The sequence below is a fragment of the Hyla sarda genome, chromosome 4 (genome assembly GCF_029499605.1).
Source record: "Hyla sarda isolate aHylSar1 chromosome 4, aHylSar1.hap1, whole genome shotgun sequence".
Lineage (NCBI taxonomy): Eukaryota > Metazoa > Chordata > Amphibia > Anura > Hylidae > Hyla > Hyla sarda.
In genome coordinates this window covers 379,134,301-379,160,976 of record NC_079192.1, presented here as the reverse complement: position 1 = coordinate 379,160,976, position 26,676 = coordinate 379,134,301, and the positions used below count along the sequence as shown (strand labels likewise).

Here is a 26,676-nt window from a genome sequence, read left to right as displayed (position 1 = left end):
TTTCTTGGTCACTGCACCTGCACTCACATTTAAGCTCAGAAATGTTTTATTTATACGGTTATCGCTTGCCTGGGCACTAGTAATCATGGAATATTTCGTGAGATGTTTCCACCAGAATTTTCTTGGATGTAAAAGTTGGCGCAAAAATGTACAATTTTGGCACAAAAAAAAAAAAAAACAATATGGCTGAAACAAAAATATATATTTTGGTGCAAAGAAAAATAATAAAAAAAAGTGCAAAAATAAATTTTTCACATTTTCAAAGCAGCAAAATAGACCTTTTTGAAAATGTGAGGAGAAAAAAAAATGGTGTGAATAATATCGCTGGAACAGAAATGACAGTAGTTTTTGAGAATCTCCCCCAGAATGGGTTTAAAAAATATGTAATTTTGCTGAACAATCTGTCCCCTTCCCTCTGTATCGGTGTTTACCAACCAGAATGCCTCTAAGAGTTGCAAGACTTGGCACGCTGGGAGTTGCAGTTTTGCAAAAGCTGGAGGCACCCTGGTAGCATAAATTATTGTGCGACATGGGTATGCAGCAGAGCTGAATGTGTGATTCTGTGTAAACATGACCACGCACACACTCAACTCTGCTACATACATACACACATAACATACTCTGCTGCATACACACACTCACCTCTGCTGCATACACACACATAAACCTAACAGCTGTACCTCCTTCTCCCTCCCTGCACATACAGTGGTATATTCTTAACTGTACCATGCTGTAACCATGGTTACACTACACAGGTGCAATCTCCTGCTCTCAGGGAGTTTGAATTTTACACAGTTTGAAGTATGAACTGTGCCGGGAAGTATTTCACCCGCACTATAACCCGGTGTATTATCTCGGTGTTTGGGGTTAGACTGCGGGTGAGGGGGTGATCACAAGCGGTCCATAAACATTGCATTGTTTTTAATAGGTACATGGAAAGGTTTGAAGTAGCCCAGAGATAATCTGACTGGTGGCAGAACATAGTAATCTCCTTGTAATCGATGATTTAGAGCATCTTGCTACGTGCAGTCCAAGATGGCTTATACTTGCGTTTAAAATATGGTCATTGTGCAAGATTTCTGCGGATAAATGTACGGAGTTAATAAATGAGTGCGTACTAAATATGTCACTCCAAGGTTCACCGAAACCTACACATCTGGAGGAAATGCTCCACCAGAATGTGCGCAAAAAAAGACACAAAAAAACAGTTTGAGCAAAATTTTGCACAAAAATTTTAACTCAAAACGGGTAAAAACTTTGGTACATGTCCCCCAATGTGTGTGTATCTGCATGTTCCTGCATCACGTCCAAACGGCTAAAGATATTAACATGAAACTTGGCCACATGTTACTTATATGTCAACAACAAACATAGGATAGGTGATTTAACCCTTACTCGCCCCCATTTGCCAGGGGCGGGGTTTATGTTTAAAGTCCCATACAAGTCAATGGGAAATGTTCCCACATAACTTCCGTATGGCTGGAGATATTTCAATACCTGGTACACATATTACAGGATGGAATGACGGGATAGGAGGTCGGGATAGGACAACAATATATGAGGACGGGATATGAAGTCAAAAGCTTCTTCCTTTGTTGATTTTCCTCCACAACAAGGATTAGGAAGGAAAAACCGGGCAACGGCAGGTACTCAGCTAGTATAATTATATATGCCGATCCATAAATATCAGCAGATCTACAAATTCATATAACTATATGTAACAGTGTACAGGTGTAAATACAAAAATTCATTACCAGTTACGATGTCAGCGGAAACCAACCGACCTCGTGGCATGAGACGCCAATGTCCGAAAACCCGGGACTCAGCCAGCTCAGTCTGAGAACCGCTTCCGGGTACAGAGGAGCTATAGCCAATCACAACGGAGCGTCGTCAGTTACCATGGTATCTCAAGCGCAGTTCAGCGTTACTTAGCTCATGTTTGTGACTAACTGCGCATGTCATACAGATATATGGAGCCACTGAATGCCATGTGACATCCGCAGTTAGTCCCAAACATGAGCTAAGTAATGCTGAACTGCTCTTGAGATATCTCCTCCCCTTCTACCATGGTAACGGAAGATGCTCCGATGTGATTGGCTATAGCTCCCCTGTACCTGGAAGCGGCTCTCAGCCTGAGCCGGCGGAGTCCCGGGTTTTCGGACATTGGGGTCTCACGCCAAGAGGTCGGTTGGTTTCCGCTGACATCGTGACTGGTAATTAATTTTAGTATTTACACCTGTACATTGTTACATATATTTATATGAATTTGTAGATCTGCTGATATTATTTATGTATCGGCATATATATTTACAGTCATGGCCATAAATGTTGGCACTAGAGATGAACGAACTTACAGTAAATTCAATTCGTCACAAACTTCTCGGCTCGGCAGTTGTTGACTTTTCCTGCGTAAATTAGTTCAGCCTTCAGGTGCTCCGGTGGGCTGGAAAAGGTGGATACATTCCTAGGAAAGAGTCTCCTAGGACTGTATCCACCTTTTCCAGCCCACTGGAGCACCTGAAAGCTGATGCAGGAAAAGTCATCAACTGCCGAGCCGAGAAGTTCGTGACGAATCGAATTTACTGTAAGTTTGCTCATCTCTAGTTGGCACCCCTGACATTTTTCTAGATAATGAAGTATTTCTCACAGAAAAGGATTGCAGTAACACATGTTTTGCTATACACATGTTTATTCCCTTTGTGTGTATTGGAACTAAACCAAAAAAGGGAGGTAAAAAAGCTAATTGGACATAATGTCACACCAAACTCCAAAAATGGACTGGACAAAATTATTGGCACCCTTAACTTAATATTTGGTTGCACACCCTTTGGAAAAAATAACTGAAATCAGTCGCTTCCTATAACCATCAATAAGCTTCTTACACCTCTCAGCCGGTATGTTGGACCACTCTTCCTTTACAAACTGCTCCAGGTCTCTCTTATTGGAAGGCGCCTTTTCCCAAAAGCAATTTTAAGATCTCTCCACAGGTGTTCAATGGGATTTAGATTTGGACTCAGTGTTGGCCACTTCAACAACTCTCCACCACTTTGTTGCCATCCATTTCTGGGTGCTTTTTGACATATGTTTGGTGCGACCCAAAATCCATTGGTAATCCTCAGATTTCATGATGCCTTGCACACATTCAAGGCAACCAGTGTCAGAGGCAGCAAAAAAAAATAAAAAATCATTGAACCTCCACCATATTTCACTGTAAGTACTGTGTTCTTTTCTTTGTAGGCCTCATTCCGTTTTCGGTAAACAGTAGAATGGTGGGCTTTACCAAAAAGCTCTATCTTGGTCTCATCTGTCCACAAGACATTTTCCCAGAAGGATTTTGGCTTACTCAAGTTCATTTTGGCAAAATGTAGGGGGAGATTTATCAAAACCTGTGCAGCAGAAAACTTGCCCAGTTGCCCATAACAACCAAACAGCTTGCTTTTTTCATTTTTACGAAGGCCTGTGAAAAATGAAAGAAGCGATCTGATTGGTTACTATGTGCAACTGGACAACTTTTCTTCACAGGTTTTGATAAATCTCCCCCATAGTCTTGCTGGATAGCTTGAATATCTTTGGAACTTGTTTGAGGCTGCTTATCCACCATCTGGACTATCCTGCATTCATCAATTTTTCTCTTCAGTCCACACCCAGGGATATTAGCTACAGTGCCATGGGTTGCAAGCTTCTTGATAATATTGAGTACTGTGGACAAAGGCAAATCTAGATCTCTGGAGATGGACTTGTAACCTTGAAATTTTTGATATTTTTCCACAATTTTGGTTCTTAAGTCCTCAGACAGTTCTCTTCTTTCTGTTGTCCATGCTTAGTGTGGCACACACAGACACACAATGCAAAGACTAAGTGAACTTCTCTCCTTTTTATCTGCTTTCAGGTGTGATTTTTATATTGCCCACACCTGCACCTTGCCCAAGGTGAGTTTAAAGGAGCATCACATGCTTGAAACAATCTTATTTTTCCACAGTTTCGAAAGGGTGCCAATAATTTTGTCCAGACCATTTTTGGCGTTTGGTGTGATATTATGTCCAATTTGCTTTTTCCCTCCCATTTTTGGTTTAGTTCCAATACACACAAAGGGAACAAACATGTGTATAGCAAAACATGTGTTACTGCAATCCTTTTCTGTGAGAAATACTTAATTTTCTTAAACAATTTCAGTGGTGCCCACATTTATGGCCATGACTGTATATTAAGATTGTAAGAGTCACACTTGCCTTTTACTGTATGTATGTATGTGTATATATACTTTATTGGCACTGTAGCATGAATTTTAGATTGTTTATATCATTATAAACTCTATGATGTGACTAATTATGCAAATTTATATGATTTCACTAATTGGGGGAGTGTATTTAAACCCCCTTTTTATCACTTGTATTTACCGTATGTACTCGAGTATAAGCCGAGTTTTTCAGCACGATTTTTCGTGCTGAAAACACCACCCTCGGCTTATACTCGAGTGAACTCTCCACCCGCAGTGGTCTTAAACCTGCGGACCTCCAGAGGTTTCAAAACTACAACTCCCAGCAAGCCCGGGCAGCCATCGGCTGTCCGGGCTTGCTGGGAGTTGTAGTTTTGAAACCTCCGGAGGTCCGCAGGTTGAAGACCACTGCAGCCTTCGACATCATCCAGCCCCCTCCCACCCCCTTTAGTTCTGTACAGTACTCGCCTCCGCTCGGCCCTGGTCCAGTGCTGCAGGACTGTCCGGAGAGGAGGTCGTCCGGTGGGATAGTGGTTCCGGGCTGCTATCTTCACCGGGGAGGCCTCTTCTAAGCGCTTCGGGCCCGGCCCCAGAATAGTCACGTTGCCTTGACGACGACGCAGAGGTACGTTCATTACCAACGTACTTCTGCGTCATCGTCCAGGCCCTCTATTCCAGGCCCGCAGCGCGGAGAAGAGGCGCCCCCAGTGAAGATAGCAGCCCGGAACCACTATTCCACCCGATGACCTCCTCACCGGACAGTCCTGCAGCACCGGACCAGCGCCGAGCGGAGGCGAGTACTGTACAGAACTAAAGGGGGTGAGAGGGGGCTGGACGATGTCGAAGGCCGCAGTGGTCTTCAACCTGCGGACCTCCGGAGGTTTCAAAACTACAACTCCCAGCAAGCCCGGACAGCCGATGGCTGCCCGGGCTTGCTGGGAGTTGTAGTTTTGACACCTCTGGAGGTCCGCAGGTTGAAAACCACTGAGGGCGGATGATGACAAGAGGATGATGAAGGGGGGGTGTGGGATGATGAAGGGGGGTGGGGATGATGACAAGGGGATGATGAAGGGGGGGTGTGGGATGATTACAAGGGGATGATGAAGGGGGGTGGGGATGATGACAAGGGGATGATGAAGGGGGGTGTGGGATGATGACAAGGGGATGATGACAGGTGATGATGATGAGGGTCTGGATGATGACAGGCGGTGATGATGATGAGGATGTTAATGACGGGGTCTGGATGATGACAGGGGGGGGGATGATGTATTTCCCACCCTAGGCTTATACTCGAGTCAATAACTTTTCCTGGGATTTTGGGTTGAAATTAGGGGCCTCGGCTTATACTCGGGTCGGCTTATACTCGAGTATATACGGTACTTGAAAATGGCGATGTGAGATCACCGAAATGTTGTCTGCTGCATCAGATAATAAAATCACAATTTTATTTCATGTTAACCTGGTGTGCTGCATATATCTACTTTACTTACATATATACATACATACATACAGGGGTGTGGAAATTTAGGGGGAAAAAAACTACTTGTTCAAGGGACTAAAACTGAACACAACCTAAACATAAAAAAAAATATTAGTGAGGAGAAACTGAAAAAAAAAGAAAAATTTGGGGTTTTTCTTTTTCTTGCCATTCACCTTGTGGTCAAACTTACATGTTATTTTGATACTTTAGGTCGCCCTGATTACACAAATACCAAATTTGTTTAGTTTCCGTCATGTTTTACTAATTAAATAAAAAATTTTAAGTTTTGAAAAAAATTCCTTACCCCTATAACATTTTTATTGTTACATATACTGGGATGTATGAGGGCTAATTTTTTGGGCCGTAATCTGCTGTTTGTATCGGTACCATTTTGATATTGAACACTTTTTACACATTTTTTTCTGGGATATAATGTTATAAACATAAAAAAAAAAAAAAATCTGTAATTTGGTACTTGCACTAGGATTGGTGTGTCAATCACACAGTGGTCCCAGCGCTGATGTAAAGGAGAGAAGCATGGCCGCCCTGGGGCACTCCACACCCCTGGCCACGCCCACCTAACTGTTGCTGACTCCATGCAAAAGCATTTTTTAGGATGATAAAGACTTCAGTAAAATCAGCAAAAGGTGTGACTGCATTACATGTTTAAACAGCTTCCACATACTGTGATTAGTTTAAGGGGGTAGAATCACATGACAATTGCACCGTAGGTCCACCGTAGCCCACTCCCGTTTGTGAGGGTGGGATTTTTTTGTCTGAAGTCCCATGCGAGTCTATGGAACTTCCAGTTTATCTCCTGATCGAGTTACTCTTGGGTTGCAGATATGGCCCGGGACTTTTAAACAGCCTGTCATTGGACCAACAGGATGGTAAAGTATGATTTAACTGTCTGGCAGGCAGATGCAGAGAATAGTTAATGCGGGTTGGAGTATAAGGTCAGGAGATGAGGTTGAGTGCGTCATTGTTCTCTTCTACAAGGTTTGGTAGGAAGGCCGGGCCATGCTTAGCTAGTTTTACAATAAAATGTACAGTGATCCCTCGAGTTACATTGGCCTCTGGTTAATATATTTTCACAAGGTGAGGGCTCTATTTTGTATCTCCGATACACTATGTGCACCGTACAGGATCATGAAGAAGCACTTTCCCTATATGTTTAAAATGATTTGTAGCTCATCTTCCGGAGGAGGTGGTCATGGTGAACTCACTTAAAGAGTTCAAAAGGGGTCTGGATGTATTTTTGGAGAATGATAACATTACAGGTTATGGATTCTTGATTTATAGGGACAGAATGTTGATCCAGAGATTTATTCTGATGCCATATTTGGAATCGGGAAGGAATTATTACCTCTAGTATGAGGGGTTTTTGCCTTCCTCTGGATCAACTCAGTAGGGACTGATTAGGGATGTAGGTTGAACTAGATGGATTTACATTGACTTTGCAGTAAAAATATGTTTTTTTTTAATTCTGCAGATCAGTTTTGATTACAGCGATACCCAAATTAATATACTATTGTGTTTAACTACTTCAAAAAAATAATTACAATTCTGACCCCTATAACTTTTTATTTTAATTTTTTACTTTTTTTCATCTGTGGAGCTATATGATGGCTCAATTTTTATGCCTTGACCTGCAGTTTTTAGCTGTGCAAGTCTGTTGTTGGGACTTCTTCATTGCTTTACAAGACATTATATAGGGCTGGGCGGTATGGCCAAATATGTGTATCGTGGTATTTTTGTAACTTATGGCGGTTCCACGGTATAGAACAGTATTCCCCCCTGCCCCCCCCCCCCCCAAAAAAAATTGTTAGCCCAGCGCCGCACTGTCCTCATCGGGGTACTACTCACGTTACCTGCAAGCGCTGACAAATGCTGTATCCCTATGCCCGGGCTGCAAAAGGTAAACAAAATAAACTAATGCATGTTCCTACGTCGGCCTTACGCTGGGGACGTGAACGTCGGCAGCCGTCAGCCTATCACCGGCAGCAGTGATGTTCCGCCTCGGCCGGTGATAGGCTGAGCCCACTGTCATGGAAGAAGCCGGCTTCTTACATGACATTGGGCTCAACCTATCACCAGCCGAGGCGGAACATCGCTGCGGCCGCTGATAGGCTGACGGCTGTCCGGCATTCCATTCCCTGGGAAGCTGGTCCGGACCGACAGGGAAGGTGAGTTAAAGTTTATTTTGTTTACCTTTTGCAGCCCGGGCATAGGGATACAGTATAGAGCAGTGGTTTGCAATCTGCAGACCTCCAGATGTTGCAAAACTACACCAAACTACAACTCCCAGCATGCCCGGACAGCCAATGGCTGTCCGGGCATGATAGGAGTTGTAGTTTTGCAACATCTGGAGGTTGAAGACCACTGGTATAGAGTGTCTGCGCCGGCGGCCGCAGCAAACAGGAGGACCAGGAGGGCAGCGCTTGCGGGTGACATATGTGTGTAGTAGCACTGGGCTGATATTTATTTGGGGGGCAGAACAGCGCTCGCGGGTCACATATGATTAGTTTCCCGATGGGGACATCGCAGTGCTGGGCTGATTACTCATTCATTCATTCCCGAGGGGGAGGGGCCAAACCTGTATTACGGTATGGGTTAAAATTCATATCGTGCAGCACAAAAATTTCGGTATTCGGTATGAACCGGTATACCGCCCAGCCCTAACATTACAGTCTTATGTCATAAGGGTTTGACTTGAAAATGACAGTAATAGCACTGATAATAAATAAAAACAAATTGCTTTTGTTCACCGGCTTACGTATCGGAGATGTTTTGGTAAGATTGGTTGTCTTCTTGTCAAAGTTGTTAAAATTTTCAGTGTGGATTTGTGTATGAAAATTATTATAATAATAAAAAAAAAATAATAATTTCTAAGGACTAGACGTCACGCCCCCTCACATAGACATGAATGGAGGGGGCGTGGTGGCGTGACATCACGAACGCGGAAGCTCCAAGCTTTCGTGTTCTGGATGCCGCCACTTCCGGCCTGGAGATCACAGGGGTCCCCAGCGGCAGGACTCCCGCGATCAGACCTCTTATCCCTTATGCTTTGGATAGGGGATAAGATGTTTTTTGGCGGAGTACCCCTTTAACTCGACCAAATTATCCAAGTTGGTTTGCAGCACCATCCATTGAGTGTGACATCAGTGGCTGAACAACCCATGTCATCGCCAAAATCACTGTGTATCCCCAGCCTAATGTTGTGGATTTTATGCAGATTTTTCTACCTGAATTAGAAAGTCCAAATCTTACAAGCCGCACCTCCTACAATCCATGTAAATTTTCGTCTTTTTTTTTCATTTTTGCTCAAGGCCGAAAACACAATTGTTTCTCGATACACCCACAAGCCACACTCTTTACATGTATAACCCACAATGTTTTCATCAGCGCTCAACCCCACCTGAAGACGGGATGTGAGGACAAGAGCATCATTTGTTACTTTTCCTCTAAAGATTTGGTAGGAAGACCAGGTAATGCTGGATACTCTGCTTGTTGGCAATAAAATCCTTTAGCAAATTCCACAATTATGGATCAGCTGCAGTTCACATTCCAAACTGCGGACACTGTGAGCTGTTAAAACAAGGAGACACATGGCACCTTTCATATAGCTGTCAGTGTTTCCATTCTCCTGTTCAAAGTGTTAGTGGCATTCCCAAGTCCCTGAAATGTCTCCTTGCTCCCCCTCCCATCCCTGTCCTTGCTTGATTGACAGTCGGCAGAAAGCTGAGCCCTGCTTCCGAAGCCTACATGTGCGCACACTTTGTATTAGTGCTGGGCGGTATACCGGTTCATACCGAATACTGAAATTTTTGTGCTGCACGATATGAATTTTAACCCATACCGCAATACCGGTTGGGTCCCTCCCCCTCGGGAATGAATGAATTGTCAGCCGCAGCGCGTTGTCCCCACATCGGGAAACTAATCAAATGTGACCCGCGCGCGCTGTCCTGCCCCCCCAAGTCAATTATTAGCCCAGCGCTGCGCTGTCCCCATCGGGGTACTACTCACATATGTCACCCGCAAGCGCTGCCCTCCTCGTCCTCCTGTTTGTTGCAGCCGCCGGCGCTGACCCTCTATACCAGTGGTCTTCAACCACCAGATGTTGCAAAAACTACAACTCCCAGCATGCCCGGACAGCTGCTGGCTGTCCGGGCATGCTGGGAGTTGTAGTTTTGCAACATTTGGAGGTCTGCAGGTTGAAGACCACTGCTCTATACTGTATCCCTATGCCCGGGCTGCAAAAGGTAAACAAAATAAACTTTAACTCACCTTCCCCGTCGGTCCGGACCAGCTTCCTAGGGAATGGAATGTCAGAGAGCCGTCAGCCTATCGCCGACCGCAGCGATGTTCTGCCTCGGCTGGTGATAGGTTGAGCCCACTGTCATGTAAGAAGCCGGCTTCTTACATGACAGTGGGCTCAGCCTATCACCGGCCGAGGCGGAACATCGCTGCGGCCGGTGATAGGCTGACGGCTGTCCGACGTTCAGGTCCCCAGGAAGAGCGTAAGGCCAGCGTAGGAACATGCGTTAGTTTATTTTTGTTTACCTTTTGCAGCCCGGGCATAGGGATACAGTATAGAGTGTTAGCGCCGGCGGCTGCAACAAACAGCAGGACGAAGAGAGCAGCGCTTGCGGGTGACGTGAGTAGTACCCCGATGGGGACCGCGCAACCCTAGGCTAATAATTTGTTGTTGTTTTTTTTGGGGGGGGGGGGATACCGTTATATACCGTGGAACCGCCATAAGTTACAAAAATACTGCGATACACATATTTCGCCATACCGCTCAACCCTTCTTTGTATGTACTGGAAGCTGAGCCCTTACTATCAATCAAGCAAGGACAGGGATGGGAGGGGGGATGAAGTATGCATTCCAGCCCTTAGGACTTCGCAGGTCTTGGGAACGCCTCTTTGACTCTTGGCACTTGAGAATAAAAGCCTTTTTCTGTGTTTTGAAAGCCCAGACAGATATATGAATGGTGCCATGTGTCTCCTTGTTCTAATGGCATAATCTAACAGAGCTGCAATTCAAATTCCAATCTGCTGACAGAGTCCCTTTAAATGAATGTATCCCCTTCCCCCATGACATTTCTTTTAGAGATCTGCAGTGAAATCTACTGTGGCAAATTTGAAATAAATTATGGACTAAAAGTGTCAGCTCTCAAATACACACTGAACAGACATGTTGCTAACAAAAAAACTGTGAAATATTTCGGTTAGTCCAAAAAGCAAATATTTTATTGTATAATTTATTTTAAAATTTTTTACTGGTTTTTTTTATACTTTTTTGCTTTTGTCTTTAAACTGGTTTTGGTTATTGACCTGTTTTTTTTTTTTTTTGCCTCCAACACCCACCTTCCAGTGGTCATCCGTGATATAGCTGGTTTATAATGGAAGGCCTCAGGGTTGCTTATCTTGTTTTATGCTTCGAAATTCCAAGCTCCATTGTGTGTCTCCTAAATTCCTTCTCAAAATGTGAAAACTTTGCCCCGATAAATAAGCATATTATGCCGGAGGTGTGTGTATTTGGGGTGCAGTGCACTTATTTCCTCTCCTGCGGGTAGAATACTTGCATGTTTGGGCTTTTTTATATTCCTTATTTGATGTTTTTATTTTATTTTATTATGTCTTTTACATTCAAAACGGCTTTGTTTATGTCTAAACAGCTCTGCATTTGGAGGGGGAGGGGGGGGGTCATCACCTGTCTCTGGCTCTTCCCAGCGGGATGCGACTAATTCCGACTAGTGCTCAACGTTGACAGCCTGTCTTCCAGACGTCTTCCCAAGGGAAACGTGTTATAATCTTTCCAGGTATCCTGAGAGATCAACAGATGCTGGTAAACACCACATTTACAAATGCGAGGCTCCCAAGTGACTTTCTGTGCCGGAGCCAAAATATTAAAGTCTAGTGAGATGTATGAAGACCTTGGTCGAAGGTGGACAGGGCAAATTTTAAAAAAATTCTATATTATTGAAAATATGTTTTTTATTTTTTATAATTTTTTAGCTTATTGTATGGTAACATATCCTTCTCTTTTTGTTTCTTGTACTGGGTTTATATTTTTTATGGTAGTTATTGTTTATTCAGATCATTGTCTGAGATGACTTGTTGGTTATTATAAAACATGCTGCTGAAGGTGACATCCTCTATTGCATTTAAAAAAAAATATTTGCCCCAATTTTTTTTTTTTTTTTTGTTCGATTTTATTTAGAGTATAACCCAGTAGGGGAAGAAATTTTCAAGCGAGAACACAAAACAGACGCAGTTAGAGGAGCTTGTCATTACCTCAGCATCCCCTGGGTATGAGCTCCGAAAGTGGTGATTGTGGAAATTGCGACGGGGGAATATCTTTCATTATTTGGCGGTGGGGGATTGCCGTCATGCTGAGGCAATGACCGGTAACCATCAGTAGAGATGAATACCGTATGGATACTATAGAGTAGCACTGATATAGAAACTGAATAGGGAGGGGCGTTTTTTTTTTCTTATTCATTTCCTTCTCCAAGCTACATATGAAGAATGCTGTGTGTGGGCTGAGATCTATCCTAATCTTCCATGTTTCAGTAAAGTGGAACAAGTATTACCGGTAAATCTACCGAGAAAACCAGGAGCCGTTGAGCTGCTAAGGAAAGCGGAGCCTCCTGTTCTGCTTTTTATTTTGGGTCAGTGATTTTCTTTTGACCACATGTTGAAAGAGCTTATGATCGTAGGGACTTCAGAAAGTCTTAACTGTAGCAAAGTGTTCGTCATTCTGCATTTTCTAATCCCTTGGTAGACGTTCATCTAAAACAAAATAAAATAAATAAAGGGTTGTTTCACAACAGGGACTCTTATCGATCATCTGTAAACTACCTTTTCCCTGCAGCTCCTCCACAGGCCAAATAAAGCATTACATGGTGCTTGTTGAAATCAATGTGCCATCTGTGTATTGTATAGATGTGTCTGGTCCCCCAAAAAGGTTATTTTGGCTTTAGAGGAACCCGGTTCCCGGCGCTGAACGACCAGACAGGTGTGTAGATTCAAGGTAAGTTTATTTGACCAGAATGCAACGCGTTTCGCTGCGCATGCGCAGCGAAACGCGTTGCATTCTGGTCAAATAAACTTACCTTGAATCTACACACCTGTCCGGTCGTTCAGCGCTGGGAACCGGATTCTTCTGAAGCCAAAATATCCTATTGCCATACTTATCCCGCAGATGATCTACCGTACATGCCTTTTTGCATTGTTGTGTATGTGCCTACACAACCACCCAGGTTGAGCAGTACATTTATACATTAAACTCACACCGTGGGTACAAACAATACTATTCTATGGAAAGCTTATCCCTTTCTTTCTGGTCCCCCAAAAAGAGAGGCACTACTTGTAGTTACTCTTCTCTGGCTAATAAACATTTTTATCAATGCAAAATGTCCCTATACTTTGTTTCAAAATGGGTTTCCTTAAGTGGTTATCCACTACAGTAAGCCTATACAGTGGCAGTGGGGACAGGACTGATAATGTTTAATGCATACAGGATAGGTGGTAAATATGTGATTGCTGGGGGTCTGACTACTGGGACCCCCATGTTCACTAAAATAGGGTTACAAGTTTCCATTCAGGAGAAGTTTGAACTGAGTGGTGGTCATGTATTTGCGTTTCCGCTCAATTCAGAGCCTATGGATAGAGTATAGGATAGGTGTAGGTGATAAATGCTTTTTATCGGATAGCACCCTATAAGTATATCAGAACTCTTACGTATAAATGACTGATGGACCACCAGTGTCATCTGAAGTGGAAACCTGTATTGGACTGTTACGATTTCATGATTCCTAGTCACTAGTTCCGTTATCTAAGCTTCCTTTGGGAAGCATTACGGTCATTCCACCGGTATCATTTTTAATAGGAAGATACCTAAACGCTTGTGTATATAAACTCTGACAGGGGGTTAAACACAATACATGGGGTTATAGTGTGGGTGAACTGATTACGTAAAATAAGGATCCGCAGTCTGGTCTTCGAGATAAAGGGTGTATTAGCCAGCATGGCTAATCCGAAAATTGACGGAAATGTGCAATGGAGGCAGGACCCAACATACCCAACTTCTTTGCCACCATCCCCTCTGCACCAATATGCCTTCCCACCTCACACTCACATAGGCGAAGGAGTTCCATGCATATTCATAAGATGGGCGGACATGTTGGTCTAGAGGAATGGAGGCAGGGAAGCTGTGTATGCCAGGTCCTTCCTCCATTGTGCAATGTTGGCCATTTCAAGATTAGCAATGCTGGCTAACACAAAGGGTATCTCCGGAATAGGACCGTTGATCCGGGTAAGTAATATGTTATTATAATCCGGCTCAGCCGCACTATAACCCTGTGTATTGGGTGAACACACTGTCAGTTTCCCTTTTAATGTTCTCGTATTGAAAAATATTTAATGACTTATCTAACCGTGATTATATATGGACACCTTAATTGATAATATATCATGCAGTCTATGTGAGGGAACGGAACAAGATGTTTCCTAATGTGACATGTGGCTGATGCCCAAATCTTTCAGCTACGCGGCAGACGAGCACACGCTGTAACTTCAGATGAATTAGAATACAAAGTGATGGTTGCTAAACTGCTAACCCCTCAGTAGAAGGAAACTTCGGGCTAAAACCTTTCCATTTGTTATTCCTCATAATGAGTCCGTAAAGGGGTTATCCACCATAAGGTTATTTTAGTATGTACCTGGAAGACAGTAATGAACGTGCTTAGGAAGGACCTGCGCTTGTTTTGGGGCTAAATGGCTATGTCACAAGATTACCATAACACTGTGGCTAGTTTTTTGTGAACTGGTATTTCCTGTTTGAGTTTTCTTCTTTGCCTACAAATCCCATAATTCCATTTTCCTCTCTCCCACACACCAGCCACCTCACCCATCGAAACATAAATGAACTGCATCCATTCAAAAGACCTGTGGTTTTCAATCAGGGTGCCTACAGCTGTTGCATTAGTTGCAGATTGATCTCTCTCCCACCAAGCGAACCCTCCTCCCATTGAAGCAGACAGGCTCCTTGTCATCAGCTGACTAGTGAGTCAGGTCTCAGTCGCATTGACACCTGGGAAAAATCTGAGACAACAGTCATTTTGTATGCTGTTAAAAATAAATATTGGGGTGAAAATCCCATAAGAATTGTGAGAAAACCATCACACACAGGTACAAACACTATATTATGAACGACACTAACTTAAGTGTAGTATATAAAAGTATATTAGAAAGGTTAATGTTTTGTCAAGATGTACAACATATATATCGATATATTACATGGACAGGTGTTCAAAGTCTTCAGCAGCATGCCCCCATTTGTTACCAACCCTACTTGTAGAAAGAAAGCTCCTTTATTATATTTATATGCTCTAATAAGGTTTAACATCTCTGTCCATTTTAGGAACTGACCAGAGCAGCATATGTTTGCTATGGGGATTTTCTTCTACTCTGGACAGTTCTTAAAACAGCAGATGTCAGCAGAGAGCACTGTGGTCATGATGTCAGCAGAGAGCACTGTGTTCCAAAAAGAAAATAATTTCCTCTGTAGTATTCAGCAGCTAATAAGTACTAAGTTGATAAAAAAAAAAAAAAAAAAGTTTTCCACCGGACTACCCCTTTAATCCTCCCAGTACTTATTAGCTGCTGAATACTACAGAGGAAATTCTTTTCTTTTTGGAACACAAAGCTCTCTGCTGACATCACGAGCATAGTGCTCTCTGCTGACATCTCTGTCCATTTTAAGAGCTGTCCAAAGTAGGAGAAAATCCCCATAGCAAACATATGCTGCTCTGGACAGTTCCTAAAATGGACAGAGATGTCAGCAGAGAGCACTGTACTTGTGATGTCAGCAGAGAGCTCTGTGTTCCAAAAATAAAATAATTTCCTCTGCAGCATTCAGCAGCTAATAAGTACTGGAAGGATTAAGATTTTTTAATAGAAGTAATTTACAAATCTGTTTAACCTTCTGTTACCAGTTGATTAAAAAAAAAAGTTTTCCACCGGAGTACCCCTTTTAAGGAAGGTAGAAATAAACCTGTGTGTTTTCTAGGAAGCACCTTAAAATAAAGCTATTTTGACCACACCAAATGTCCGTACAGCTGTGGGCACCAGGGTAGCCACATGGCAGTCAGAAGAAATGTGTTGGTGGAATTTAATGTGAATACATTTCCGATTGTTTCAGATCTAGGAAACGTAGGGGGAAGATTGTCTCTCCAGGGAGCAGAAGCGCTGAATTCTGCAATGAATTCTCCAATGACAGTCGGTCTTTGGAAGAATAAAAGCAAAGCAGGCTATTTTTGGCGACGTGCCGCCCGGTGGCTGATGGGCGACCAGTCTTAGACATTCACTAACTATTGACTTCTTAGAGTCACAAATTGCCATCGGAGCATTGCAGCCATTCCGGAATCTTTCCGTCGATATCTGCTCTATAGGTTTAGATATGCTTTTTCCTGAGGCGGAGGTTCACGTACAGTTCACACGTCTAATGGGGCTCGGTTAATTGACAGGGAGCACAGATTCCACTGTATCCATCTTCCAAGTCTAGGAATCGTTCGGCAGCGGCAACTCTCTCCAGATATTGCAGGCACCCAACCGTGTGTCTTCTTTGTGATAAGACATACAGGGAGAAAAAAAATTATCTGGTGGATGCCTGCTGCGTGATAACGAAAATAATCGGCTTCAGGCATTGTTACTCCAGCATCTTCCAATCGATGGCGGCCTGGAACTAATTGCTCCGGGGTGCGCGCCGGCATTTGATGGATTTGAATACGGAAAATGCCTTAAATCTCTCTTCATAGTCTGTAGCTATGGGAAGGGGGCGGCGGTAATGATGTACCTGATAACGGCTAGGGAACTTAGAGGGTTAAACCCGTCCCCCCTCCGCTCCTGGAGCTGAGACCAGACAGACATAGAAATCATTGGGAGTATACAATGCTGGCTATTGTTAATGCATCGTGCAAATATTACTTTACGCCAATACTTGAAAGTGATGACTAGGGGATAGTTTTCACGGCAAAGTGCGAAGATGGAATAGAAAAAAAGGTAAGGAAGACTCTATCGGTCTGACCCATCGTCTAGAAGAAGAATGGCTTTCTCTTAAAGGAGCGGAGTCATCCATCGCTGTGATTTCAGACCACTTAGGATCTAGTGGAACAGATCATTTTTTTTCCTGTTAGGTATATGATGCCAACAAATTGCATGGCGTTGTATACATCTTGTATCTGCCTAAGGGCTGCACGATATATCGCAAAAGCAATCGGATCGCGATTTTTGCTTTTTGCGATATCGGGAAAACTTGTGATTCTCTGCTCGGGCCGGCTCCCTTGTACTGCTGCAGGCGGGGGCCGGCCAGAGCAGGTAAAAACAAATTTAAATACTAAAATTCAGTGTTTCCCAACCAGGGTGTTTCCAGTCGTTGTAAAACTACAACTCCCAGCATGCCCGGACAGCCAAAGGCTGTCCGGGCATGCTGGGAGTAGTAGTTTTACATTAGCTGAAGGCACCCTTGTAGAAAAACACTGAGCTAAGGGCGCAGGGAGAAAAAATAATAATTCTCCTCACCTATTCCCAGTCCCTGCAGATGCTGTTTCCCTCCGTGCAGTCCGGAGTTTCCTCTCTTCTCCATACAAGCAGTAGGACCTTTCCCTTTTCAGCCAATCACTGGCCACAGCGGTGTCACGTGTCAAGCCAGCGATTGGCTGATGGGGAAAGGTCTTTTTCGGCTGCAAACACACTAGGTTTCCCGGATCCCGCGGAAGATTTGAAAACCGTCCAGGAAACCTATTGTATTGCAGCAGTACAGGAAGCTACCTACCTGGGGGAGAATGTGACATTGGGGGGGGGGGGGGGGGGAGAATGTGACAAGGGGGAGATGTGATATGGGGAAGAGAATGTGACCGGGGGAATGTGACATGGTGATGCCCATCTGAACCACCATGGTGCCCTTTGTTGTTGTCTAAAAACAGTCATCCTTGATTTTAAGGCACGTTTGACCACCGCACAAAGCGGCAGACACGCCCCCCTCAGTGTTAGAAATTCTCTATGAGGAAGGGGGTATGTCCCTCCCTTGTGGTGCTGAGAGGTGATTGGTGTGTCTGCTCATGCAGCCTTGTCCATGAGTCATCTCTTGTCCTTAACTCATGGACAAGCCTGATACTGCTGCAGGACTGATTTGTGTCCCAGATGATATGGCGACCCCTAGTGGGGGGATTTTCATGGGCTTTTTTCTTTTTTTTTTTTTTTTTTCTTTTTCTTTTTTTATATTGAAAATTGTTTAAACAACCATATTACAAAAGTTCTCTGATCTGACAGTGCCCATTTAAAAAAAAATAAAAAATCCAGTTTTCCCACATGTAGCTCTTTGTCCCTTTTGTATTTTCCCCTCTGCACCCTGCGCCTCTCCAAACCATCGGGCTGTGCAAGAAACTGCCCCATTTAAAGGGGTACTCTGGCGCTTAGACATCTTATCCCCTATCCAAAGGATAGGGGATAAGATGCCTGATCGCGGGGGTCCTGCCGCTGGGGACCCCCGTGATCTTGCACGCAGCACCCCAGTTAAAATCAGTCCCCGGAGCATGTTCGCTCCGGGTCAGATTACCGGCGACCACGGGCAGGCGGCGTGTGACGTCACCCCTCCTGCCCCGTGTGACTTTGCGCTCAGCCCCTCAATGCAAGCCTATGGGAGGGGGCCGGAGTACCCCTTTAAGTGATTCAGGTGGGCAGCATATCCCTTTATTGCAATCACAGTCATAAAGTGATGGCATATCCTATTAATACATCATCACTGTGGGATGGAAAACCCTATTTAATCGAACCATGAATGTGACAGATTCATACAGTAATTCTCAGGTTGGTGGCAGCCAAGAGACAAGCACGGATATTGTTATAATGGGCCATGAGCATATTGTTCTGATCATGGGAAACACGTTGCATGTACAGTGATACCAGACATCACAATGCTTCTAAAATCCTATTACTTTGAGAGGTTACATAGTTCTAGCCTTTGGGTCACTTGCATGTCTTGCACGGGCAATGCTCCTGCAAGTACATTCTTGTCAAAGTACAAGTACATTACAGTAAAAGATGGTTGATGTATCTCTAGCCCTGGGCTACGGAGCTGAATATCTCAGAAATCGCTCATTCATGTGCAGCAGGTTTCCATTCATCAGTTTTTAGGGGCTTCACATTGTGCAGCAAAGAGAGATGGAGATCCTGTCCAGTACACATTGGGAAGACTACTGATACCGTTTTTTTATTATTGGTAATTGTTTGCATTGTTCCTATAGAAATGTATGTTTGCCTAGGAACTGTAGACTGAGAATGGTAGAATATTTTTAACAAGACTATTTGCAAGTTGCTTTTTTAAAAAATGTATTTTCTATCTTTTCAAGCAATAAAAAAAGCATTTGGTTGCTTGTCAATAAAATTATAAAACTGGCCATACACAATAGAAGTGTGTCGCCATACCTGCCAATCTTGGCGGGACCGGTATAATGAAGAAAACAGTGTCCCTGTAGCCGAATGTCACCCTGGCAGTGATTGGCTGAGGCACGTGCACACACCCTTGCTACAAACTGTGTCCCTGTCCCTGTGAGAGAGGACGGGCATGCTGATAACACTGTCCCGTTATAAAGAAGCAAACTGTGTCCCTGTCCCTGTGAGAGGGTAGCCGGGATGGAGTGAGAAGGGACGGGCATGCTGGTAACTGTGCCCCGTTATAAAGAAGAAAACTGTGTCCCTGTAGCCGAATGTCACCCTGGCAGTGATTGGCTGAGGCACGCGCACACACCCTCGCTACAAACTGTGTCCCTGTCCCTGTGAGAGAGGGTAGCCGGGATGGAGTGAGAAGGGACGGGCATGCTGGTAACTGTGCCCCGTTATAAAGAAGAAAACTGTGTCCCTGTAGCAGAGGTTGTGCACGCTCCTCTGCCAATCTCTGCCTGGGTCAAATTCGGCTACAAGGGCTCTGTTTTCTTCATTACACTGGCAAAGGAGACTTTTAAACTATATGGGGGGTATTTATCAATTTTGCCTGTTGACAGTTTCTTTTTACCCTTTTTTTTTTTCACTTTGGTTTTCGTGGACATGCACCAAATTTATCATGTGGTGCAAGTTGTTAGTAATTTTGGCTCAAATGTTGAAATCAGCTGTTCACAGCGCCTTTTACACAGAACTTACCGCCACAGAGGACGCGTATTTTACCCTGTAGAGCAGCCATTTCGGAGTCACTCCTGCAGTATATCAGCAAGCGACGTGAGTTATTTTCTTTTTTGGGGTTTATAGCCGCCATGTGAAATGGATTTTATTTTCAACTTGGGTAGTTTATTTTTTTTGTTACTTTTAGTGCAGTGGTCTTCAACCTGCGGACCTCCAGATGTTGCGAAACTACAATTCCCAGCATGCCCGGACAGCCGTTGGCTGTCCTGGCATGCTGGGAGTTGTAGTTTTGCAACATCTGGGGGTCCGCAGGTTGGAGACCACTGCTTTAGTGCTTACCTTTCCTGAACCTGTGCGGCCATGTCCAATTCTGGCTCAACGGAGGGTGAAGGTTCCTCAGAGACAACTATGTCGCAGGACAGTATTGCGCAGCCCTGGAGGCGTCGCTGCTTTCACCTTTACATTTTCTGACATTGTTAAAGGGGTATTCCAGGCCAAAACTTTTTTTTTATATATCAACTGGCTCCGGAAAGTTAAACAGATTTGTAAATGACTTCTATTAAAAAATCTTAATCCTTCCAATAGTTATTGGCTTCTGAAGTTGAGTTGTTGTTTTCTGTCTAACTGCTTTCTGATGACTCACGTCCCGGGAGCTGTGCAGTTCCTATGGGGATATTTTCCCATCATGCACAGCTCCCGGGACGTGACATCATCATTGAGCAGTTAGACAGAAAACTTCAGAAGCTAATAACTATTGGAAGGATTAAGATTTTTTAATAGAAGTAATTTACAAATCTGTTTAACTTTCCGGAGCCAGTTGATATATATAAAAAAAGGTTTTGCCTGGAATACCCCTTTAAGTGTGTTTTCCATGTGCAAAATTTCTTGGAGCAATTTCTTTGGAGCAAAAACGGGATTTGCTCCAAAATTGCGCCAAAGATCGATTGGCGCAAATGATGAATTACTGACTAAAGTTAAAATCACACACAGGACCGTGTGATTTTGAGAAAGTTGTAAAAATGACAGTGGAGATGATGTGCCAAACTTTGGCGCAAAAAGACACTGCGCCAAAGTATTGCGCCAAAGTTACGTGAAAACCCCCCCCCCCCCCACATAAATCCTTTGATAAATACCCCCCTATATCCTCACCATCCCTGTGGGCAGGAATGTCTCCCTGGGATATATAGAACACTTTGCCAAGCTTTATAAATATGTTAAAATCTCATGATTATTTCCCTTTAACCATCCTGATCCTTATTATTCTGGGGGGCAGCAGCTTAGCCCACCTCTCTTTATTCACAATCCGTGAATGTTCACCAAGTTATATGGAGGGGGAGCAGGAGAGAGATATTTTGAAGAAACCCATGAAGTCTATTCCTATTTCTAAGGGTGCTATGTCTATTATAATAGACAAACAAGGAGAGCGCTCCTAGTGTGATAGCGTAATGTAAAAGCAAAGATAATAGACAAGAAAACTTGCTCACCAAGTCTAGTTGTACTGCGACCAAGTACAACTATGGTGAAGGCGTGAAGTGACCCTGCAACGGGCGAAGAGCGGCAGCTGCTCCTGGACACACAGGCGAAGGAATTAAGCGGATCCCTCCAGGGAACAAACCAGGATAGAGGCAGCGCACAGGACTTCAAAGGTAAAATGGTTTATTTACCCGGCATGCAACGCGTTTCGCTGGATAACCAGCTTCATCAGGCATCATGATGCCTGATGAAGCTGGTTATCCAGCGAAACGCGTTGCATGCCGGGTAAATAAACCATTTTACCTTTGAAGTCCTGTGCGCTGCCTCTATCCTGGTTTGTTCCCTGGAGGGATCCGCTTAATGTCTATTATAAGGATTGTCTGGTTTGGGCCACCCATTTTTTGTTAAAGGAGCCTTCAGAAAATAAGCTGATAATACAATGTTCGTCTGCTCGGACCCCCAGAAATCAGCTGCTCAGTTCTCCTGCAGCATCAGTGTCAGCCCCAGTTCACATTGTTGGATTTGACGCAGGTTTCTGCCTGGACCCCACAAAAATCTGCATCCGTTGATCTGCTAGCCTCTTATTTTCCTTGCAAGTAAGTAGGGCTGGGCGGTATACCGGTTCATACCGAATACCGAAATTTTTGGGCTGCACGATATGAATTTTTCCCATACCGCAATACAGGTTTGGCCCCTGCCCCTTGGGAATGAATTATCAGCCTAGCGCATCGCTGTCCCCACATCGGGGAACTAATCATACGTGACCCGCCAGCTCTGTTCTACTCCTCCCACCAAATCATGTGACCCGCCAGCGCTGTTCTGCTCCCCCCAATTAATTATCAGCCAAGTGGGGTACTACTCACAGATGTCAAGCACACTGCCCTCCTCCTCTTTGTTGGGGGCCGCCGGCGCTGGAACTCTATACTGTACGCCAGTGGTCTCCAACCTGTGGACCTCCAGCTGTTGCAAAACAACAACTCCCAGCATGCCCGGACAGCCAACGGCTGTCCGGGCATGCTGGGAGTTGTAGTTTCGCAACAGCTGGAGGGCCGCAGGTTTGAGACCACTGCTGTACGCTGTATCCCTATGCCCGGGTTGCAAAAGATAAAGAAAATAAACTTTAACTTGCCTACGTCGGTCTCACACTGGGGACTGGAACGTCGGACAGCCGTCAGCCTATCACCGGCCGGACCGATGTCCCGCCCCGGCCAGTGATAGACTGAGCCCACTGTCATGTAAGAAGCCGGCTCAGCCTATCACTGGCCGGGGCGGGACATTGCTCCGGCCGGTGATAGGCTGACGGCTGTCCGACGTTCCAGTCCCCAGCGTAAAGCCGACGTAGGTAAGTTAAAGTTTATTTACTTTATCTTTTGTAGCCCAGGCATAGGGATACAGCGTACGTAAGTGGTCTCCAACCTGCGGACCTCCAGCTGTTGCAAAACTGCAAATCCCAGCATGCCCGGACAGCCGTTGGCTGTCCGGGCATGCTGGGAGTTGTAGTTTTGCAACAGCTGGAGGTCCGCAGGTTGGAGACCACTGGCGTACAGTGAGTTCCAGCACCGGCGGCCCCCAACAAAGAGGAGGAGGGCAGTGTTTGCGGGTGACATATGTGAGTAGTACCCCGCTGGGCTGATAATTAATTGGGGGGGGGGGGGGGGAGGAGCAGAACAGCACTGGCAGGTCACATGATTTGGGGTGGGGGTGAATGAAATACCGTTATATACCGTGGAACCGCCATAAGTTACAAAAAAACTGTGGTACACATATTTGGTCATACCGCCCAGCTCTACAAGTATGTGTCACATGAAATCCAACATATGTGGAGAAAAGATCGATTAGCAATGAGGGCCATTTATCAATGTTTGCTTATGTCTTCCTTTTTTTAGTAATTTTTTCTTTACTTTTTTTCGCTTATGTGTGACTTATTTGTCAACTGGTTTCAGCCTGTTGATAATTTTCTTTCACGTAAGCAATTTTTTCTATTTTACTTTGGTAGTAGCTTTTTCTGCTCCATGGTGGAGTAAATTTAGTCAATTTTTACCCTTGTTGCGACTTTTTTTTTTGCGCAGTTGCGACTGTCGCAGTTAGTAAATACCTGACAACTACGTAGTAATAATTTTAAAATGAACTACGGGTAAAGTTTTGGAAAACTTGCTTTTCTCGCTTTTCAGTCAAAATGTCGCACGAAAAATCGCGTAGTCGCAGGTGCGACATTTTTGCGTCATTTTTAGTAAAAAAAAAATGAACTAAATCGCTTGATAAATGCCTGTCAATATGTCTACCTGAACTGCGCCAGACACCTGCAAGTACCATCTATTGTTACACCTCAAGGAGACCTGGAATCTCATCTATCACCTATTAAATGAAGGGTTCCTGTATGAGAGCCGTTCACTTACTAGACTCTATTGTTCTTCGTACATAGACATCCTGTTCTGGGCAGTCTGCTGATAAGATAAAAGATGTCTCGTAAGCTGTCTATTTCGTGTATAGAACAAAGCAATCTGTGCAGCTGCAATAGGCGGGATATACTTTTTGGGGGAGATTTATCAAAACCTGTGCAAAGGAAAAGTTGCCCTGTTGCCCATAGCAACCAATCAGATCGCTTCTTTCATTTTTAACAAGGCCTCTGCAAAATGAAAGAAGCGAGCTGATTGGTTGCTATGGGCAACTGGGCAACTATTCCTCTGCACAGGTGTTGATAAATCTCCCCCAAAGTTTGTGTGTACAACTGGTGACTATTTTGCTCTTACTGTATTGGGTCCCTTTCACAAAATGTTTTCGGGGTACGTTGGTGGTATATGTCGGTACTGGCATGTCGATGTATACCTTAGTCGACTTGTGACTTGCCCATTGACCTTAATAGACCATAAGTAGTCTACCAGTCAGACTGGTGCGGTACCAAAGCGGATGGGCGGTCACATTGATAAGGCAGTCTGCAGGCATCATCTATTCTAAGGGCTTGTTCACATGGTTTTTGGCACGGAAACCAAACTGATTTCCGTCAGCTTTGAAAACCCTGCTCCCATTGACTTCATTGGGAGATGGGGAACCGTGTGAAAGAAGTGGCATGTTACTTGTTTTCCTAATGGTTACAAATTTAAGCTCCCATTGAAGTCAATCGGAGCTTCAAGGCTTGGCCCTTCCTCGCTGAGGAAAAGTGGTGCAGTTGTCCATAGCAACCAATCAGATTGCTTCTTTCATTTATAAAAAAAAAAAAAAGACCTGAAAAATGAAAGCAATCTAAATTGGTTGCTATGAGCAACTGCACCACTCCTTCTCTACAAAGGTTTTAACAGAAGGCCCCCCTTAGTGTGCACTGATCTAATGATTGGTCCCGGTTTGAACACTCGAACCCAGACTGATCTCCTCCACCGGACGCCGGTGTGAGGTGAAAAATTCAAACCCGTGAAAAAATCGGACCGCCCCTCTCTGAAGTTTGACAAAGCTAGGGGGGGAGGAGCAAGTTTGCCGAAGCTACAGCGGGGAGGAGCGAGGGCAGAGCGTGGAGGAGCGAGGGCAGAGCCATGGGTTTGATTTTTTTCACCGCACATCACTTCACACCGTCTCTGCCCGTAAACTGGGTGAATTGACCCCCGCAAGAAGCAGTGACCTTGCACCGCAGGGACCCCCGTGATCTAAAACTTATCCCCTATCTTTTGGAGTTGTAGTTTTGCAACAGCTGGAGGCACACTGTTTGGAAAACACTGAGCTAAGGAGGAGTATTAAATGGGTTGGCGGCCGAGCCTGTGCTGTTACTCTATTCATAGTCTCCAGCACTGACAGAAAGTGCAGATGGCTATTATATTAGCTTTGAACATTTCCCAAGTCGTGGCTTTAGTTGTGCAGTTAAGAACAATGTCCGATACACCATAATCAAAAATTTTTTGTTCACACTAGAGAATGATACGCTATTATTAGGTTACTTTGCACTATAGCGTATGCATATTTATATGAAATCTGCTTAGTATACAATGTATCGCTCAAAGATCAGGTCCTGGAATGCTATAGTGTCGGTGTTATCTGGATTCATGGGGGTCCCAATAGTGAGACACCCACCTAAAGACATTTATAGCATATGCAGTTGGTATGTCATACCGTATATACTCGCGTATAAGCCGAGTTTTTCAGCACAATTTTCCCCTCGGCTTATACTCGAGTGAACTGTCCGCCTGTCAATCCCTTCACCAGTGGTCTTCAACCAGCGGACCTCCAGATGTTGCAAAACTACAACTCCCAGCATGCTGAGTGTTGTAGTTTTGAAACCTCTAGGTCCGCAGTTTGAAGACCACTGCGGCCTTCATCATCATCGAAGCGCGGAGAGGAGGCCCCCCTCGGTGAAAATGGACAGCCCGCAACGACTAACCATCCCCACTGGACGGTCCCTGCAGCATAGATGGCCTGGACAAGCTCACCCTAACTTCCCGCTGAGGCGAGTACAAAACAAAAGGGGGGGCTGGATGATGACGAAGGCCGCAGTGGTCTTCAACCTGCGGACCTCCAGAGGCTTCAAAACTATAACACTACGCATGCCCGGACAGCCGATGGCTGTCCGGGCTTGCTGGGAGTTGTAGTTTTGCAACATCTGGAGGTCCGCAGGTTGAAGACCACTGATGAAGGGATTGACAGGCGGTGATGATGAAGGGGGGGGGGATGATGACATTGGGGGATGATGTATTTCCCACCCTAGGCTTATAGTGGAGTCAATAACTTTATTTTTATTCTTATTTATTTATTTATTTTTTTTCCTGGGTTTTTTTGGGGGGGAAAATTAGGGGCCTCGGCTTATATTCGGGTCGGCTTATACTCGAGTATATACGGTAAATGTTTTTTGTGGGACAACCTCTTTAAGACCTATGGGTGACACATGTCCTGCAATAAAGGCCATGGTATTGGCTATAAAGTTAGCGTGCACCATGATCCTCCAGTTGCCAGCACTTTTCAGGAGACGTATCACATGAGGAGTCTTTAACCCCGCAGTCATGGATTCCTCTTGTTTGTGGAAAGTTACGACGTGTAGTTCTAAAATGCTGCAGGTGCTGTTTTTCCTGCACGTTGGTTCTGGTTGTGAGAGTCACTATCCTACTACTATCAGAGTAGCATAGCTACTGCTATAAAAGGGAACACTTGGTGGCATTACATTAGCTTTGGATCCAACGGGCTTGTAATTGGTGGTCCCATCATTCGGACCCCCACTATCCTATGGAAAGGTAATATGTTTTAGGCTAGGGCTACATGGCAATATTGGTAACATGACCCGAAGGCCACAATGTCATATTGCAACGTTGCATTTAATCACTGTCAATGTGGTCATATTGCGACATAA

General features: G+C 44.5%; 1 protein-coding gene across 2 annotated transcripts in view; it reads left to right on the top strand.

Annotated features, from left to right (window-relative positions):
* Positions 1-26,676, top strand: part of NDST1 (N-deacetylase and N-sulfotransferase 1) — a 118,125-nt gene that overhangs the window by 13,111 nt on the left and 78,338 nt on the right. Inside the window, exon 1 of one of the 2 annotated variants that reach the window (XM_056516896.1) lies at positions 2,067-2,213. The exons of the other annotated variant lie outside the window; for it this stretch is intronic. The gene's annotated coding sequence lies outside the window, so the exon portion shown is untranslated. Of the gene's footprint in view, positions 1-2,066; positions 2,214-26,676 lie in introns of those variants that run through there. 2 annotated transcript variants of the gene reach the window in all.